This window comes from Heliangelus exortis, chromosome 1 (assembly GCF_036169615.1).
Source record: "Heliangelus exortis chromosome 1, bHelExo1.hap1, whole genome shotgun sequence".
NCBI classification, from domain to species: Eukaryota; Metazoa; Chordata; class Aves; order Apodiformes; family Trochilidae; genus Heliangelus; species Heliangelus exortis.
Window position 1 is genome coordinate 24,296,383 of NC_092422.1, and position 14,008 is coordinate 24,310,390.

At 44.2% G+C, this 14,008-nt stretch overlaps 1 protein-coding gene across 3 annotated transcripts in view; it reads right to left on the minus strand.

Moving 5' to 3' along the window:
• The window catches only part of SMAD9 (SMAD family member 9), a 45,113-nt gene extending 37,072 nt beyond the window's left edge, over positions 1–8,041 (minus strand). For 2 of the 3 annotated variants that reach the window (XM_071738094.1, XM_071738077.1), the window contains exon 1: positions 7,905–8,041. The gene's annotated coding sequence lies outside the window, so the exon portion shown is untranslated. Of the gene's footprint in view, positions 1–5,682; positions 5,884–7,904 lie in introns of those variants that run through there. The other variant, XM_071738086.1, reaches the window with a different exon arrangement.
• Between the last annotated feature and the right edge of the window lie 5,967 nt (positions 8,042–14,008).

Consider the following 14,008-nt stretch of genomic DNA (forward strand, 5'->3'; position numbering starts at 1 on the left):
CTTGGCCCCTGGGCTACCTGCATCCTGCTGCTTGGGGTAAACCCAAACCAGAGGGCTTGACTTTCTCACTGATTGTTGCCTTTAAAGATTTCCCACTGTACTTGAAGGCACCCCACAGAATCACCACAACCAAAGTCTGGGCAGAAATACGAAACTGGACCAATTTATCACTATGATCTCTCTTTGACTGTACTTCCTTCCCTTGGTATTAATTTTTAAAGGAAACCAGTGACCGTGATGTTTACATGGAGTGAGCTGCCCTGTGTTCCCTGGCTGGGCCACACCGAAGTTTCTGAGATGCAATCCCACAGGGACACATCCTCTTCTCTGCCCCACGCCCTGCTCCCTGCAGGCAGGAGGAAGACCCCTTCATCCAGTCCCTGACTTAGCCCTTCCTGAGGCTGCCTTGGCTCAGTCTCAGACCAGCAGAGCCCCTATCTCAGCTGCCCTCTTCCTGCAGAGCCAGAGGCTAAGGAGCACACATGCCATGGAGGAGCTCTGAGGACATTTTGGTGGGAGAAAGCAGGTGTATGGGAAGGTGCATCAACCTGCTCTGGGGAGCCAAAATGTCTTCTTAGGGCTCTAGTTATCCCCATTTCACAGACAGTCAGCCCTACATTCCTCACATACCCACCATTTCCAGAGAAACTGTAGCAAAGTCCATCAATGTTTCTAAAAATGGAACAGTTGGAAATACACAAAAATAGAGTTCCTGCTTTAAAAATAAATGCTGACTCGTCTCTCATAGAAAGCATGCAGCCAAGTGCCTCCAGAACAAACACTTCACAATGGAAGAAGAGGACTAGAAAAGAATTTTAGCTTCATTGCTGGCCTAAAGTTTATATCCACACTAATCAGATCCTGTAACCCTTGTTATCAATCACTGGCATTCTTGGAGCCATTCCCAAACACCCATTTCAGGAAAAGGATTTGCTTAGAGGTAGATATTAAGAATTCTGTGAGTAAGGATACATCTAAAGGACAATTACTTCACCAAATGCTCAAGTAGAATGAGATCTTATTCTGAAAATTTAGTGTCTCAATTTGTTAGAAAAAAGGCACCTTTGGAGCTCTGGTTGTACCTTTACAGTGCATACAGTGGAAATTGGTAGAGCAAATGCTCTCCTCATATTGTAGAGAAGCACATCACATCTACCTAAAAGGAGACCAGAGGACCAGCTGGATGAGGTTCATCACAGTGCTGGATACCTTCCTTTCCTGTGGGAAGAGGCAGAACAGACAGGATGCTGGCTCCTGCTGGCACATTTGCAAGGTCTGACCCTGGCAATGGGAACTTGGGTGCCAGATTCTCCCCAAGCAAGGACTGCATCTTATGCTTTCAAGATCTGCTGCCTTGTTGTACCAGGTATTTAATGCCACAAAGGCAATTTGTGACACTAGGAGTTAGTGACCCTGCCCCTGTACCTGGCACTGGTGAGGCTGTGTTCAGTTCTGGGCCCTGCTGGAGTGAGTTCAGAGAAGGGCACCCAAGCCAAGCCAGTGAAGGGTCTGGAGAACAAGCCCTATGAAGAGTGGCTAAGGGAACTGGGAATGTTTAATTTGGAGAAGGGGAGGCTGAGAGGAGACCTTATTGCTCTCTACAGCTACCTTAAAGGAGGTTGTAGGGAGGGGGGTGTTGGCTTCTTCTCTCAAGCAAATAATGATAGGACTAGAGGAAATGACCTGAAGTTGCCCCACGGGAGGTTTAGACTGGATATTAGGAAGATTTCTTTACTGAGAGAGTAGTCAGGTGCTGGAATGAGCACAGAGGTGATGGGAGTGATCATCCCTGGAAGTATTAAAAAACTGTGTAGATGAGGCACTTCAGGACATGCTTTAATAGGGTGGAGATTTTCTTTTTTCTGAGTTGACAGTTGGATGCTGTGATTCTAGAGGTCTTTTCCAAGAATGATAATTCTGTTATTCTGTGAGTTTGCTGCCTCTAAGCACCCCACACTGACAGGACACCCCAGCTAGCTGTAGCCTGGCACAGAGGCTCCCTGACTAATACCCGAGGACCCAGAGACGGACATCTGAACGCAGTCACGGTGTTAACAAAGGAGACAACTTTTGCAGCAGATTTAGCATCACACCTCTAGGCAAATGAAAAATTAATCAATAGATCATACAGACCACCAGTAAAGTACTCAGCAGGAAGAACTTCCAGAAATGCTTCCTCTCAGACTGATAGCAGGCCTGGAGAGGGAGCAGCAGCACTGCCAGCCACCTCTCCTCCCTCCCAGGTGAGAAAGCCCAACCAAGCACATACGTGGGGGATATGTTTCACACACAAAAGGCTTTCCATATACATCATGTTAACAGTTTGCCACGGAATCATATTAGCATTTCATTGTGTTCAAACCATATCACATTCAAATCTGTTTCTCCTAAAAGGCTTTCATTGTGCATCACTGTGGGAAATTGCTAATGCAATAAGATTGACATATAGGTTCTCCTGCATCAACATCCGCAGTAATCTGTGCTAATTGAGCTCTCAGTGGCTTGTGAAACCCTGTAGGGGGAAGGAAGGGTGGAGCATCCACAGGGCCTGCATCTTGGAGAACTGCAAAAGAAGCGAGTGTAAAGGACAGGTAAGCACTAATATTAGTGTGGTTTATCTATACAAAGATCTGATTCGGTGGAAGGGATTGCCTTGGAAAAGAGGCCAATGCTGTCAAGCAACAGTACTGAAGCATTTTCCATTAAAAATATCTGGATATGCTTGAAATCTCTACACAAGTTATTTCACAACAGGACTAAGAACAAAAGGAGCAAGAACTTGTCTATCTAGTTCCCTCCTGTGGGGGGAAAGGAAGAGACAGCTAGCCATTCCCAGTGACTTCAGCTGAAGATGTGGATACTCAGACTCCCTGCAAACCAGAACACTTATTTATGAGATTAAACAGGCTTCATATGCCTACCTTTGAGCCTGGGTATATAAGATGAGGGCTGGATTCTCTTTAATATGTAAAATGACACGCCACGGTATCAGGCAGCTTCAGAAAACACAGAATTCCAACGTAAAGTCAGAAATAAGTCACTCAGCCTATAAAAGAAATGTATCTCTCTTCTGCAAACCCACCCCAGGAGCCCAAGGAATACCACATCTTTCCAGGGCTGTTTCTCCCTTCCCTCTCACCTCCTAGCACTCAGCCCTGCCCCATGCAGCCCCTTCAGCTCAAGCCCCAAGCAGGTGGCCACCAAGAAGCCTTGGTCCCAGCATCAGCTGTGCAGGACACAAAGCAGGGCAAGTATCGAAGCCACAGGCTTCTGCCTCATGGGAAGAAACTTCATTTTCCCTGTTCCAGATGTCCCTGTGGAGGCCTCATGTCCCTGTGTGAAGTAATTCAAGATCTGTTGATGAGAGGGAGAGAAATTAGCTACCTCATATGTGCTGCAGGGTAAGAAACTGCACACTGGCAGCCAGGCCAGAGTATTTTGACAGAGACAAGTAGGTTTGGCTAAAGGCAGGCCAGCAAGTAACCGAAAGGGAATCTTGAAAAGCCACACAAACTGCTTGTGCCTCCTATCAGTTCTGTGCCAATTGGGCAGCACGTGGGATTGCATCCTGCCACAAGATTTCTCTCAGGTGCCTCAATTCCTCTGTGTCATACAGGTACCCTGATGGGGACAGCTTCATAAAGCACTAAAAACTCTCCTGATGAGGAACACTGCACAAGGAGGCTTAAAAAAAGTAGTGATTTTTTAATTAAGAAAAGGCACAGCACAAAGACACACACAAAAAAAGATGAAGTATTGCTTAAACATATTGATCTCAGCAGCAAGGTTATTTGCATTACGAAAGATGCTTCATTACACGGAGCCTTGCTATTAGCAGACACCACTTTCTGGAAAAGATATCACCACCAAGTCCCTGCTGGCTCCCTGCCTGCTGCTCTTCACAGCATGACTGTGTGACTGAGTACAACACTGACTGAACAAACACAGAGTAATTGTCATTAAGAAATGACCAATCTTGCTCCTATTGTAGCCAGGTAATGAGGGTGAAAGGAAGCCTGAAGCAGAACAAACTGTAATGATTCTACGGGTCTGCTAATTTTCTTTCCTCCTCATTTCTCTCTTCCAGTGGATGGTGAGTTTGGGTTGAATAGTTCTGGGGAAGTCTGGAAGCAGGGAACATTTTCAAACCTTAAACTAAGACCAAGCACACAGAGATACTCCAGAACAGGAGTCTGCATGGAGATGTTTCAGAAAGAAAAGCAAAAGATGAAGGATTTTGGCAGGGGTCATGCTGACTGGGAGCAGAACGTAGGTGGGAGAAAAGAGCTTGTTGGGAAACTGGAGGTTGCTGTATCAAGTTGGAGGGCTGCCACAGTGTGGACTAATGCTTTGGCAGCTGTGAACAAAAGGAAGGAGGAATGTAAGAAGTAACGCAAAGAAAAAGTGTCAAGAGACATCTGGAAGCATCAAGATCTGTGAGGAAACAGAAGAGTCACAGATGATGCCAAGTTTGGCGTAAGGGAAGATGGTGATGTTACTGACAAGGAAAAAGAGTAGGACGGAAACAAGTTCTGCAGAGGAAGATGTGGGAAAGATAAGGCATTTCTCCTGCCAGTCAGAAACACACCTTGATCTTAATGTTGTCTCAAAAAAAGAGAGATCAAATTTCGGATTTTCTTCTTTTGTTTTGTATTTTATGTAGGGTCATCTGCATAAACTGGGAAATTGACTCCACTCCATCTCCACCTCCACTGTGTCCTTGCTGTGCCCTTGTCCAGAGGAGATGAAACTCAAAGCAAATTCCTCAACCTACCATCTCTCTTAAGATGTTGCAACAGTTCTTGCAGAAACCTGCAAATGGTCCTACAGAACGATCTGTCTAAAAATCCTAAGTATTTGCACAAAATTTGGTCTGATGGTGTTTCACCTGCTTCGACTGAAACGCATACATATACCAGTCAGGATTTCAGTCTGGGCTCTGATCCCACAGTCTATTAGATCCATTCCATCTGCAAAAGCACAGCAAGGTTTTGAGCTGCTATAATAAATACACAGGGCCCTAAACTCTTTAATTCACCTCTTCATCTGTAAAATTCCCAGAGTATTAGCCATTCAAACATTACAGACAAAAATGTAAAATGGGAAACAATTTGGGATATTTTTGAAAAATTAATTTTATTATACTGTCTTCAGAGCCTAATGCTTCCTTAGAACAAATGTTCTCAAAGACAGTAATTGGACAGCAATTATTCTCTCAAACTGGCACTGTTATTTCTACCTTTTGCTATTCATCTACAAGAACACTAATGATTCTTTATACCTGCATGCAGCAGGAAACCAGGCAGTCTACCAGAACTACCTTTGCTATGTGTGTTTTTGCTATGCCATTTTCAGTTAAAATATTTATGATGTGGGGTTTTTTTTCTTTCTTGCCCATCCCTGTAATTATTATTTGTAAAGAGTATATTGCACAGGAAATAGAATCTCTATACACTTCCTCTATACTTTTTTGCAACAGACAAATTACCCAAAGCATGTATCTTTTTTTCCCTCTGGTTCCCCTTAATCCTGGTAAATTTCTTTGCAACGGGGTGCCTAGAGTACTGCTGATGCTGAAATTACTGTTGGCTGATAAACTCTGGCTGGTGTTTTGGGTAGAGGTCACTTGTAATTAGTAGTCATTGTCCTTTTGAATTTAACAATGGAAAAATAAAACTTTACCGAGACAGATTAGCTGGCCATCAAAATTACAGCACTTTAGCATTCAGGAGAGAGGATTACATGACATGCTATCTCCCTGGCTGATAACAGCAGATAGCTAAGCATTCAAATGCGAGATGCAGAAAGTCTGTAAAAGAATAAAAGGAGGGAAAGGAAGCTTAACTTTCCAGATGTAATGTGACACATCATACTGACACTTCTACACTCCTGTTTTAGTGAGTTGGACCTCATCCTCTACCCACTGAAGACAACATGGGGCACTACTACCAGTTTTCATGAGAGCAGCTTCAAACCCAAGGTACCACCCTCTTCTCTAAACACATCCCCCACCTTCTGCAGATATTTGGCTCATGTGCACGTGCATCTGAGCCTTGGGCAAGTGTGCTAATAAAATATTAATACTCAACTTCTTCACAAAGTTGTGCAGTTGACAGCTTAGAGTAAGCCTTTGTGCATATTTGTTTCAGCTGCTGAACACAAAGAAAAGCTTCTATCTCTAACTTGTATCAATTTACAAATCCTGGTTATCAGAAGGATTCATGATAAAGAAGGATTCATGATAAAGAAGGATTCATGATAAAATCAACTTCATCCTGATCCCAGTCATTTTTGCAGAATTACTGTTTATCAGCTTATGTGAGTTTAAAAAGTGATGACGTTTTTAACTCCATCATAATGGACAGATGAGAAATGGGAACTCCTGCCAAACTCAGTAAATACACCACAAGATATCCTTTCTGATACAATTCACTTGAAAGATATTTTTGAGCGTGTTTATTTTAGCTACTACATCAAATTAACTAGATGTTAAAAAACAAAAACAAACAAAAAACAAGAAACAACAACAAGCCAACCACAAACATCCCCAGCCTCTGCTTTAAAATCTAGCAGGAAGCAAACATGAACCAGCCAGGCACTGGTACTTATCAAATCTGAAAGAAGGGAGTTGTCTGGCTTGATTAAAATAGATGAGGCTTGTCTGAGTGATGACACTTGTCCTACCATTGCTGAAGGGAAGAATTTTGCTGCGCTTCCTTCAGCTTCTACTCTTGAAGATGAGGAGATCACACCTACCACACAAATGCACGCAGGGATGAGGATGCACCTTTCCACACTACAGAGATACAAAGTACTAAAACTTCCATTATCTTCAGCATCCTTCCCAAACCATAGCAAAATTGAATAAATTCCCGAGATGTGCACATCATTTCCCACTTCTGCCAAAGGAGAAAGCTCATTCACTGAAAAGTTGACAGTTCTGGGGTTAGAATTTTTTCACTGCTTTATAAAAAGCAAGTAATTAACAGCGACTCCGTGTGCACACACGCATCCATGTGTGTGTCATTTATTTTTATTCCCACTTAATGCCCCTTTTAGAGCAGATCTGGCTAGCATCAAATAAATTCACCCATAAAATCAAGGTACGAAAACACAAAGTTACCGCACAATATCTGAATTGTTATAAATGAATCAAACCTTGAATTCCCTCCACTTAGAGCAGCCTGGACATGGAGATAAAATTACAGTAATTCATAATTTGCCATATCGAGGGCTATTGTTTTGGGAAATGCTTGCTAACAACTAATGTTTTAACTTCGGAGCCAAAAATAAAAAATAAAAGAAAAAAGAGACTCCCCGTTTGTAGCTGGAATACAAACCCCAATCCCAGCAATTCTGCTCCGTTTCGCTTGGGAGTGTGTCCAGGAGCGGGATTCTTGAACAGAAAATAACCTCTGAAAGGAAAAGTATTTCCAAGCGTGTCATGTGGGGTTTTGCTGGGTTGTTGATTTGGGGTTTTTTTGTTTGGTTGGGTTTTTGGTTTTTTTCTGTTTCTTAAACGGTAAGGCAAGAAATCCTAACAGTGGGAAGACTTGACAGCGTTCAGCCATCCATAAAAATGTTTTTTGTTTTTTTTTCCCCGCGCTCCTCCTTTCGCTCGCAGTCCTGGCGTCGGTTTGTCTCATCTCGCTGCTGCCCCAGCCCCAGCCCCCGCCCAGCGCAGCGCAGCGGGACCGGCAGCCGCGGGGACACCGGCCCGGCCGGGGTGCCGCCGGGGAAGATGCTGCGGGGCCACCGCCGCCTAGGGACCGGGCACAACGCAGCACGGGGGAAGATGCGGGGCTGCCCCGCCGTCAAGTTTGGGGCGACGGCGGCGGGACCATCCCCCCTGTGCCCTTCCCCGAGCCCCTCCCGGGACGCGGCCGGGAGCCCCCGGCTCTTACCTGCCACTGGGCTGGGGTCTCTGCGCGCCGCGGGCAGGAGCGGGGCTGCAGCTGCGGCGGCGGAGCCAGGGCGCAGCGGCGACAGAAGCGGCAACAGCGGCAGCGGCAGCGGCAGCAGCAGCCCCGGCCGGCGTCAGTCAGGCGGGAGCCGCCAGCCCGTATTAGTGCGCCGGGCTGGACCGCGGCCAGCCGCGCCGCTGCCGCTGGCCCGCCCCTGCAACCCCTCCACCCCCCCAATTCCCCCCCCCGCGCCGCCCCGCCCTCGCACACGGACGGACAGGCAGACACACGGACGGACAGACAGACACACGGACGGACAGACAGACACAGCGCTCCCCCCAGTTGCCACACGCCCCGTGTGCTCCTTCCCCCCCTTCCCGCCGGCACTCGGGCACGGCACCCCCCCCCCCCCCACCTCCCTTCACGGAGTTCACCTCGCGGCACAGACACAAGCACAGAACCCACCCTTCGCACACCCCCGGCACACACGCACACTCCTCGCCCCGCACACCCGCACACACACTCACACACATACACATACACCCGCGCGCACACACACTCACACACATACACACGCACGGTCACCACTCGTCCCCAGCTCGCCCTCCCGTGGGAGTGCAGCCGCCTCAGGCGCCGCCATTTCCCCGCCCCGCGGCTCCCCGTGGAGGGGTCACCCCGATCCCTGCCCTGCCCCACGGCCCAACGCGGGGCTGGCGGCAGAGGACGCGCCTGGGGCTGTGTGGGGTCGGCGAGGTTTTTGTATGTGATCCCCAGGGCGGAATCTCAGCGCGGTGTCTCCACAGCCAGACCTTTGCCTATGGCTCCTCACACAAGCCTGCGAGCACCAGATAACGGGCACAGTGGCCAAGCAGGGCACAGGGCAACCTCATGCCCATCCTGCACCACTCAGGGTGATGCTGACCTGGCTTTAGGACACAGGGGACAAACTGCAGCTGTGGGGAGAGATTGGGGACATCCCCCTCGGAGGTGTCTGGACCACAACAGAGGGATTTGGAGTCAGGGTTTGCCTGGGGTGTCCTACAGAAACCCTCTTCATCGAGTATTCACACCAGTGATCCGGGCCAAGGCAGACAGCTGCTGGCATCCCACAGACTGCAGAATCAGCATCTTCAGTTTGCTGTCCTGAAAATCTTCCCGGCAGTTTTGTGAGCTGGGCTCGTAGGACCTCCGTTTAGCTTTGACGTGCCAGGCAAATTAAAAGAAAAGCAAAGCAAAGCAAACCAAAGCAACAGAAATTGTAAATAAAATTAGTAATACCTGCACAGGAGTTTTTAATGGTCCCATCATCCATGGTACTGGTCAGAGAACCACAAAACTTCAGCCACTCCTGGTGAGCAGATGTACTTTCTGCTCTAGATACTACCCATTAAACCCTCACATTAATTGTGAGTAACCATTTCTAGCTATGTAGCTCATTGTATTAGCTGTAATAAGGAAGGACTGAAAGAGAAATATCAGGGAAGTCAAGTGACTTCAAGGACACTAGAAATAAAAAGTACTCATGAAACAGGGGGTCTAGACAGTGCTAGGAATAGGTACCAGATGAACATGACCTGGGTTGCATTGAGGAGTTCCAGTTAAATTGCACTGAGCCTTTTGAGTTCAATCAATAAATAAGATTAAAATTACCATCCTGCTGACATTTTCTCCAAAATATTTTACATTGTAAAACATGAAAAAAAAGCTAATGTTGTTTGAGTAGACATCAAAAAGCCACAATTAAATTATACTTCCTCAGGGCAAATTTATGGAGGCATGTGTGTGAGGAGGTTGTAGGGGAACAGTGAGATACAATGGAACATCCTAATTACCTCTGTTTCCCACTTTGGCCGAAAACATCTTAAAATTCCCAGCAGCTTTCCCATTGCTGTTTTTTAATACTGCTACAGGAGACTTCTTGACAGATGAGTGGCAGAAGAGATGCTGTTATTTATAAATCACTGTAAACATTTATAAAGTGTCAATCACACATTCTAACTCAGCAGGACTTGAGATTCTATATCCATAACGCTGTTTATTTTTAACTTACACACTTTAGACATCACACTGCAAATGTTACACAGTCAGACAGTCCAGGGTGGCTTGGCTGAGGTGTGATGTGTATCTTACTGAGACATGGCTCTTGATCGTGAGTGAGGGCTCTCGTACCCTAGGTCTGTGCATCTCACTGCATCTCTTTCAGGTGTTAAAACCTTTTTTTTTTTCATGCTCATAGTTCCTGCTGCCAGTGAAGAGGTGGCAGGACAAGGTGGATCTACACTCATCTCTCATGTGCACAGCCTGTTTGCCAGCTCCAGCCCATCTCCCCATCCAGCAAAGTGAATTAAAATGACAATTCTGCTACTGGAGTGAGCCCAGTCAGTGAGGGGGATAGCGGCAGAGTCACTGCCTAGCTTTATCAGACAGTTCCTTAATCTTTAATAGTAGCTTCAGGCTAAATAGGTATAAACTATTTGTGAAATGACTGAATTTCATTCATATGAATTTTAACTGCACCATTTTGAAGAAGTCTAGCTAGAAGTTTGATACACTGTAGTTTGATATACTATAGGTTATACAGCAGTGAACATTTTTTTTGTCATGCAGTTGTATTTCAGATCATGTGGCACGTGTGCATGGCTGTTTCATTACAATGTCTGGATATATTCTGTCATTGCTTGTATTCTGCTATACTTATTGAACTATGTGTCTTCTCTGGAGCAGGGCTCATACATCCCATCTCTCCTTTCCCCTGACTCCACACACACTTTCAGACCCATCCCTGAGTCCAAATCCTGCTTCACATGGCTTCCAAAGACTGTGTCCTCCCTGTAAGGCTCCACTCTCCCTTTCTCCTGCCAGCGTGACTCATCACCTGTCACTCCTCTGCACAGCCTGGGCTCTGCTAATTCCATTTCTCATTTGCCATTATCCCTGCTGAGTGCATCAATTTCTTATCCTGCCCCCTGTAAGTGCAAACACCCTCCTTTAGCCTGCACATGGTGTAACTTTCCTTCTCAAATCCCAACCTAGAAAACACAGACCAACCTTCTTTACTCATAAACTGAAACCTGATCTGAAAATATTCTTTTTTAAATTTGTTCATTATTATGTCTGTGTATCCATAAAAAAAATCATCAGTGAAATGATGTGTAGAAAATAGTAAAGACTGGGTGAAGCTGTAAAAGTTAAGGAAGGATTCTAATTTCTTTTACCACCAAAACTGTGTAAAACACATAGAATAACATGAATTTTCCACTTGGAGGGAACTGCACATTTTTAAGAGTTGTAAAATATATCGACTCTGTGTATCTAGTGCTCCAGGGCTCCAATGGAGTACTGGCACTGTCCACAAATGAAGAAATAGATGTTACAACAGCAGTGCCATTTGCTGCTTGATGGAGATACCTCCAAGCATGCTGGCAGGGGCACTAGTTGACTTTTAGTCACAGTCTCATGAGTTATATTTTCCTCATGGGCTTTTTCTAGGCACAGCAGGCACTTGCCCCTGGCAGTGGATTCTTGGGAACAGCAGCATAGCTGTGGTTCTGCTGCCCACTTTGCCCGTGCCAAAGCCCTGGAAAGTGAGGGCTGTTCCTGTATGGCAGGGTGGAGTCAGATGTTCAGAGCAGCCTTGCTGAGAAGGAGAAGCGGAATATTCAGGCAGCAATAATCACCTTCTCATTCTCTCCCTGGGCACATGAACAAGAAGCTGAAACCCTGCCAGGATGCCTAGCACCATACCTTTTACATGCCATCCCCGTGTTTCTTATGTTTGTATTTCAACCTGTAGGGGTCTCGTTACCATTTTAATAATTTTGACTCTTTCTGAGGTGATGTCCAGGACCTCTTTAGATTACAGGCTAGACTCCCCATCTCCTCACACCTCTGCCTGTAAATGCCTGTTTGTCACCTTACTCTGAGTGTGGAGAAATATGCACTGATTTTGTGTACCAGCCTTACAGGAAAATACTGGAATAGCTTTACATGGGATAAGAGGGAATTTCTTCCTCTGAAGAGCAGGTTAAGCAAAAATCTGCTGGAAGAGCTGATACATCTTTAGAAATGGGGGGAGATGGAGTGACCTTGAGGTCCTCACCTGCTGTATTGACAATCTAACTAAATCATCCTCTTGATATTTTTTTTCCTTTTCTTTTCAACAATGCAGTAATTTGTGTCATTGGCAAAGTTCTCAGGAGCAACTTCATAGTTTGTTCTGCATCATTGTTAAAAACATACTTAAGTACTGTAAGGTCAAGAAATTATTTCTTTCAGCCCTCGTTAAAAACCCATCAAGCTGACAAAATTTTCCCTATTTATGGTGACATTTTCAGACCTAGGAACTAGTCAGTTTTTAATCAATTTAGAATAATACAAATTCAATACAGCTTACATTAATTTCCTAATTAAAATGTCAGGTAATGTGAAGCTAAATACCTCTGAAAAGACTGTAATATCAAACCCATTTCCTCTGCAAGCTAAACTTTTAATTCAGTTTAAATTTCACCATGTATTTTTGTTGACTGGTGATGCTTAATTGCTCTCCCTTAATCCTTTAGCTTCTGTGATCTGTGTGAACTGTTCCACTGTTTTATCTAGAATTTGTTTTTAACTCTGAAAAACCTCTTATTATACCACCTATTCCATATATCTCTAGAAATGCTGGCCTAATATTAGCTGTCTTCCACTTCAGTGTTCCTAGCCTTCCAAAATCTGTTGGAGCAATGTGTGTTGGTCAGGGAGCTTTGCAGAGATCACATTTAAAATTCTTGAGACCAAGGTGTCAGGACTGCAGGATTTAAGAATATGATGTTAAGTTAGGGTATGCTTTTTAAACATCCTATTCAGTTATCCTGATAGAAAATATGTCACCACCTTGCAGCATAAGTAACTTATAATTTAACTTTCTTTTTTTTTCCAGATGCTTTTTGAAATCTTTGCTTTATTATTCACAATTCTTTATTATTCACAATTCTATCGTTTCCACCTAGTACTGGTACAAATAATTGTTTGAATTATTTTAATTTCTCAATGCTTAACTCCTTTCTTACCATTAATTCTACTAGCCATTAATTTCTTCTCCTTTTGTTTCCCTTATTAATTTTTGTTATAAAATCTCTTTCCTTTTTACCTCCCATGTTTTATAGAATATGTTTGCATTCATGCCTCTTCTGTTGTTGTTCTCTGTTAACCAGAGCAGCCTCCTTTCTCAGTTGAATTGTGGTTTTGAAAGCATCTCCTAGGATGTCTTAAGCAGTTCCTAATTATTATTCCCTTTTCTATTTATTTTCTTGCTCTTCCATTTATTTAGTTTTTATGTTTTCAGATTTTTAGGACTGGATTGCTGTGGTTTTTTGTTTTTTTTTAAAGTTTCAAGAACATCAATAACCGTCTGAGATACCTTTTTCGTCACATGTCACAATCAAATCACCACACTTTGCACTTAAGCAATGTCTTTATTTTACTGGTACATTTCTTTAACTATCACACTCAGTCTTATTTTCATGTTAGATGATGAATTTCAGGGGCTAGGGAAGCCATCCTTAGAGAGCAGAACTTTTCACAAGAAATTATTCACCTGTCAGGATCTTATTCTTGAGCCTTCCTGAAAGTATGTTTAAAAGTGAGTCTGCAGAGAGGTTTCTCACCTGGCCATGATATCAGTGAAGAAGAGTCCAAAGGAGATCAGTGTTTTTTGGAAATATTGAGTGGGATTCTCTTAACATGCTAATTTCAGTTCTTGTGGACCTTCCTCCATTTGAAACTCAGCTGAAACAGTTCAATTTACAGAATTTTGGTGCAAAATAGAAACAAAATACTTTTGTCTTTATGACGTTAAGCGATGGGCATTTGGAAGCATTATGTTAGTGAACTTCCTGATAGTTTTCATGATGTTTTATCTTCATAAATCAGCCCTAGTTCACTAGTGATCCCTAAAAAGCCTTTGCATGTTGTGGTTAATTAGAAGATAAGGTTACTTGGATCCTCAAAGACTTATGTGACTTCTTCATACTTTTGCTGTAGAAAAGGAAAGTAATGGTCACAATATCCAGCCAGTAACTCTTTTTTTTTTCCTCTCTGTTTTCATGGACTTAAAAGCTCAT